Source organism: Clytia hemisphaerica, unplaced genomic scaffold (genome assembly GCF_902728285.1).
Source record: "Clytia hemisphaerica strain Z4C2 unplaced genomic scaffold, Clytia hemisphaerica genome assembly, whole genome shotgun sequence".
NCBI classification, from domain to species: Eukaryota; Metazoa; Cnidaria; class Hydrozoa; order Leptothecata; family Clytiidae; genus Clytia; species Clytia hemisphaerica.
The window spans coordinates 42,925-49,566 of record NW_027104257.1 but is presented as its reverse complement, the minus strand read 5'-3'; the positions used below and the strand labels follow the sequence as shown (position 1 = coordinate 49,566).

The window sequence follows — 6,642 nt, the reverse complement described above, 5'->3', positions numbered from 1 at the left end:
TAGGGGGTGGAGGATGAATTGTCCAGGGGTATTGAAAAAATACCAAAAAATTCCAATGTCAAGGGGAAATTTTTTGTGTCCACGGGGTTGATTTGATGTTTGTCCAGGGGTATAACCCGTGTCCAGGGGGTTAAAAATCAAAATGTCCAGGGGTAATTCATGAAAAAAATAATATATCCTCCACCCCCCATGAACGGATTTTTTCTGGAAGAGCCCATTCCTGAGAAACGTGTTTCGCGAGTACTAAATTTCGCGTTTGCACTTTTCTTTCGCGGTCTTTCTTTAGAGTTTTTCGTGCGCATTATGGTATTCCCAATTAAATGAAACTTTCTAGCCTGGATATCCAAGCTCAAAATTTTGGAAACAGAAAAAATTACTTCAACATACAAATTTCTAAAATTATAGAGCTTGGTCTCCCCAGAGAATGAAAGTGCAAACCCATGTTTCCAAAACTTTCTTAGTCTACCCAGGGCAGCCAAACAAAAACTAATGAAAAACAGCCTTACAAGATCTAAAACAATTTAAAATATCCAAAGATTACACCAAAGTCCATAAACAAGGTTGCATGTATCACCATATGACCAGCCATGTTTTCTTGGAAAATAAACTCGCCTCTGTTTTTTTTTTTTTCATGCTTTCATGTAACAGCAAGAATCTATATCTACAATGACAAGGGAGGAATTACCCTATTTTTGTTACAGAATTTCTACGTGTCATGTAGATCAGGCCTTACGGTTTTAGCGAAGTGAGCGCAAACAAGCGGATTGCATTCTGATTTGAGATTGCAAATCGCTTTAGGTAGAACAGGCGGTAAACAAGAAACATAAAATATCAAAAACTAGACTGTGAAAGTTTATCTTATCCCGGCTAGAACTTTCGTAAAATAATTTAGATTTTACTCATAAAATATATGCAGTAAAACAAAAAGCTCAACTCGTTCCTCATACTTTTGAATTCACGCATAACCTTTACCTTGATATTTTGGACAGATTCCATTAACTTTAAGTACCTCTTAAGTACCTTTCTAATAAGGTGAAAGTCCAACTATACATTGTTTTATAAGCAAACAGGTTGCTAAGGCTCTAGTCCTGAAATCAGTCAAATATTTTTACTATCTCTTAAAGGAAAAGATTTAATTCAAATAATATGGTTATACAGTAGTTAAATTCTCAAAATGTTAAGCAATTCCTATCCGAAGCCCGAAATCGGGTTTGCTTAAAGAAAAATGTATATGTTTAGAAAAGAACAAGAGAAATTATTCTCAGCTCATGTAAAAATATCTTTCGCTGTCAAAAAATTTAACTTTTAGGATTCTTAGAGAAGTCTTTATTAGCTCTCTCACTGTTTTGTCCTGCTTTCGTTAAAAAGGGAATAGCATTCTTACAAGGAGAATGATTTTGCCCTGTCCATGCAGAATTGAGCCGATCCCAATTGATCCTCAAATGGTAGAAGAACCTATCTGAATTAATGAAGTAAGAATATATGATTTATCGTATATAAAACCCCGGGGGGGGGGGGGGGGGTACTTAGGCAAATGGAGGGTACGGTATGTGCCGCCCTTAAGGGTACCTTTTTTGGACTTCCAAAGTCACGCTAGGGGTCGGAAAAATCAGAAAATCAAATTTCAGTCCCACTAAGGGTCGGAAAAATAGGAAAATTTCAACTCTTTACCCCCTGAAAGATCGAAATTTGGTCAAAATTGGTCAAATTTGTCCCGCTAAGGGTCGTAAAATTCCCAAAATTTTCCTTTGTTTTCTCCTTTTTAGTCCCGGTAAGGGTCCAAAGTTCGAAAGTCAGGCGGCACCCCCGTCAGCTCGCAACCCTAGTACCCCCCCCCCCCCGGTATAAAACATTGCATAAATCATGAATTCCAAAAAGTAACGATTTCTGGTATCATTTAATAGCAAAAAAAGCTAAAAGCACACTAACCCTAGCCTTAATAGACTTTACATACAATTAAAAAAACTTCTACACTTAATTTAAAGAAAGTCTCATTATATGAAGATCCAATCAATTAATTAATGCCTGTAATTAATGTTAATTAGAACTAAACTATATATATTTTTCCGCTTTTCTCATGAAATTCAGAGAACTAGTTTTTGGATGGACAAAATTACAAATTGCTTTTGGTATCATTGTTACATATGTGAACAAAGTAATGAAAATACAACGACCTGAAAAATTGTTCAACTGATGGTAAAAGGAACCCTATCCAAAACAATGTATGAACTTATCAAACAGTGTTTTTTTTGCGTATTCCTTTGAAATCATGGTTTGGAAGATTTGAGGATGATAATAAAGCCAATGTTAAGTTAAGAAATCTATGAGGGGGGGGGGGTGAGATCTTCGAAAGTCGGCGTCCCGACCCACGACGACTAGTCCGGACCTGCATTATGAGCCGAACCCCCCCCCTCATAGAAATCGATCGGCCTTGTGAATGCTGCCAAAATTGTTAGGAGGTAAATTTTTTGTTGGTTGCACAATCGATAAACAAAATTGTAACGTAATAGATTTTAATACTTGGTACTGTGGCAAGTCAAAAAATTGAATGACAATGTTTCAATTTTTCAATTAATTTTTATTGATTATAATTAAAATGATAATGATAACGTTGCTAGAAATATAGATAAAAAATACAAAATTTGGGAATAATACAAAGAGGAAAAATAAACTTTTTGCAAAATAAAAAAGACAAAAATTTAGTCCCCTATATAATAAACAAAAACTTTTTCCCAGTCCCTTAGTTCATTTTTCGTACTCATCAAACGTGATTTTACCAACCAACGGCCCATAAGTAAAATCAGAAGGTGATGCAAGTGAATATAGGTTTACAGCTGGAGATAAGACTGTTCAGCTTCTCTTTTAAACCCTGAAACTATTACACCAATAACCACAAAATATTCAACCAGCTAAAGACATCGCCAATGTAAATTATAGATGGTATTGTTTTTACTACTGTCATTTCAAACACCCCTGTGTCACAGACCCGGTGGACCCCCCCACCCCGGTGGAAAAATAGGCCAAAAAATCGTCCCCGGTGGAAAAAATACCCTACATTTTCAACCCCGCTGGGAAATTGCCCTATGATTCTATCCCCATTGAAAATTGAATGGAAAAAATTGGACTCCAAAACCATCCCCACTGGAATTTTTGAGCTGGAAACGCTGAGCTGATTTTCTATCCCCATTGGGATTTCGATAGAAATTTTCATCCCCACTGAGGGAAAAGGTTCCACCGGGGCACTAAGACAGGAGTGTTTTCAAGCATTTTGTATTTTTTTTAGATAGAAGAATAATCGGAATATCCAAGAATCACATAAATTCTTCGACGCTGAAAATAATTAGCAGTTGGTGAGTATATGGCCGGGTTTATGACATCCGATGAATCGATGAATAGTGTATTACGGACACGGAATTATTTATTCGTGTGCTTGAAATCCCAATCGGCCTAAATTGAAATAAAAGATAAAATAATTAGTAACATGTTTTGACCATTTTATTAGGGCAGTACCCCCTTAGACTGCTAAATAATGATATTTCAAAGGGTCAAATGATTGACGAGGTTTTCAATAGGTCTTTTATCTTAGAAGACCTCTACAACTAAACCACTGCAGGTAGTATAGTAAAAAGTCTATACCCTTAAAGTAGGAAGAAATTTTGGCGGAAAGAAATTTATTAAGTCCATTCGCCAAATTTAAATTTCTTTCAATTTAGTCTCTATTTCTCCTAAAAACCCCTTTTTTCCTCTTTTTTTTCAGCTAAATTATTGAACAAAAATGGGTCGTTCGCCAAAATAAATTCCGCCAAATTGCATAAAAAATTCTTTTCTTAAGGTAAAACAATACGAGCAACCCGTTTCGCTGGGGATAGTTTGTCTTACTTTTTAGAGGTTGTCAGCACGAAATTTGGTCTCTTGCTTTACTTGAATTCATTTATGAATTTTGAACTTTAACATCATAATATTTATCAACGTTTGAAACTTCTTGTCGACTGATTGACAGCCATTCACCTGGAATGTATAAAACCTTTGTATTTATCTCTGTAAATATTGTACCTGCGCCGGGGGGGGGGGGGGGGGAGGGGTAATTAGGCAAAAATAGGTGCTGGGTATGTGCGGACTGTAAGGGTCGGCTTTTTCACCTTTCAAAGTCTCTCTAAGAGTCGGAAAAATCACGATTTTTAGGAAATTTTTTAGATTTTGAAAGAAAAAAGTGTAAATAAGTCTCTCTAAGGGTAAGACTTTTTTCAAAAATCGAAGAACATTTTTCACTAAAGTCTCTCTAAGGGTCGGTTTTTGGAGGTCCCATCCGCACATACCCCTCACTCGCCAACCCTAGTACCCCCTGGTATCTGCGGTATAATAACTAGTTGCTAAGTGATTTAAAATACTCTTTAGGAACTAGTTAAACATGCTTCCCCCGGGGTGGGCACTGTACGTTTCGTGCCGCTGGAGTTTGAAAAGTGGACCCTGTCAGATATGAATGTTTGGTAAATTTGGGACCCTGTCAAAAAGAAAAATCTATTTTTTCCCATTCTAACCTGGAAAGTGGCAAAAATGAGAGAGATTTAAAAATCTAAATCACAAATGATTTAATGTTGACGAAGAGTTGAAAGAATTTCTAATTTCTACTCCGAAAATTGTCCAAAAAACCCTGTCAGATACATATCTTGAAAATTAGTAAATTTGGGACCCTGCCATATATCTTAAGAACCCAAAAAAAGGGACCCTGACCAGCAGCATGTCCCCGTACCCAATTTTGCCGGAGTGCCTCCCCGATGCTTCCTTTGTCATAATTTGTACATAACACATTACATGTATAAGTCTCGTTAGAAAAAAGGCTACCTGATCCTGTAGTATTATTTTCACTTACCCTTTCGCTAATTCTTCTATGTATGAATCTTTTTTCCAATCATAATTAAGGGTGTGGTCGAAGATAAGAACCCAGTGGAGGAGTGTGTGTCGACCATAATGGATGGTGTTGAGTGGGGTCGGTGCTTCAGAATGGTTGTCTCTCCTTCTGTTTGAAGATTTTGTAGACGATATTTAGAGTGTATTGCTGAGGTGCTCATTTGTTTTCGTAAGATATTTGGTTTCGATTGAGGTGGTTTTGGGAAGGAGAAGGTCCACTTTTTTCTTCTAGCTTTGTTAGTTGGCACCTACAGACAAAAACAAGAAAGAAAGTGGACTTTAATAGAACACCCTCTTCTCACCCTCTTTTCGCCAAAATATTGTCCCGGTGGAAAATTATCCTCCAATTTTTGTCCCCATTGAAAATAATCAAACAAACCAATCCTCACTTCGAAATACTATGCTTTTTTCCCATCCCCACTGAATTTTCTGACTTACAAAAGAATTGAAATCCCAAGCCATTAAAAATATCGGAATAACAATTCCCATCGTGTTTCAGCCAGTTATTTTTATCCCCACTGGCTGAAAAAATCCTACCGGGTCTGTGAGAAGGGGGTGTAATATAGTTTAAATTTGCTAATGATGATAAATGATTTATCCCCAAATAATTAAGAAATAACAAAGAAAAGAAAGAATTGATTGATTACCCTTCTTTTTAGAAATAAACAATACAATGGCAAGCGCGATAGCCGTTTGTTAGATACAACTAAAACCCTATTAGCACTAAAACAAGTAGAAGCCCTTGGTGGCTCTAAGCTCTACTTTATCCTCCACTCGCTTTAAAGTGTTCTCACTTGATACTGGATATGAGAAAAAAACACGGTCAATCACCTTATTTCGTTGATAAGACTGACAGTATCAGTTGGCGATTCCTTCATTTGATTGGCTTGGTTGATATCACGTGATAATTCTTTGTCTGCAAGATGATCACCAGACATGTCCAATCTTTTGCCAGTACTGTTTGTATCTCTGTAGACCTTTATGTAAGAACCAGTGTCATTATAATGTACAAATGGTTTGCGTTTTAGACAGTTTGGTGAACAATTCTTTGTTAAACTACGGCAGTTGGTGCAATCTTTTTGATAGCTTAGTACCGAGCTACTCGAATGTCTTCTACTTTTACTGTTTCTACGTTTTCTGTTAATATTTGATGGTTGAGTTTGATTTGTATTGCAGCCTTTAGATTCACATGTCATCCAACCAGTGAGTTTGGCACCTCTTGGGCATAAGCATTTCGTTGATGATATGCTTACTATGGACAATGATGACAAGTTTAACAGTGTATCTATTGTTGAATCACATTGTTGAAACCAGATTTCATTTTCACGATAGGACATTCCAAAACGATGCATGGAAAAATTGGAAGGAATGATTAAAATTTAGTCCTACACTGAAAATTCCTATGTTTACGAAGACTATACCTGTACGATATGATATATGTTGTTTTCAAAAATCAAATGAAAATTTATGATTGATATGTAAAATTTGGAATAAAAAGTCATTCTGATTTGACATTTATAAATAATTTATTACAACATAAAATTCATTGAAATTATATTAAAAACATTCAAAGGATTTTCATAAATAATAGATTTTCATTCATTTCAGGGTGGCTTTACTCAGCAGTTTTGATAATATCTTGAATTTAGAGTCTACCTGGAAATAAGCTTAAAATATAGAGGAATAATTAGAAATACACAAAAGACACTTTGCCTTTCTATCAATTATTGCTAA

At 35.9% G+C, this 6,642-nt stretch overlaps 1 long non-coding RNA gene across 1 annotated transcript; it reads right to left on the bottom strand.

Moving 5' to 3' along the window:
- Positions 1 to 2,634: 2,634 nt before the first annotated feature.
- Positions 2,635 to 6,301, bottom strand: LOC136816584 (uncharacterized). Its single transcript, XR_010847940.1, has 4 exons — positions 5,740 to 6,301; positions 4,871 to 5,156; positions 3,880 to 4,008; positions 2,635 to 3,447 (listed from the first exon to the last, which is right to left on the bottom strand). It is a non-coding gene; the product is annotated as an uncharacterized lncRNA (long non-coding RNA).
- Between the last annotated feature and the right edge of the window lie 341 nt (positions 6,302 to 6,642).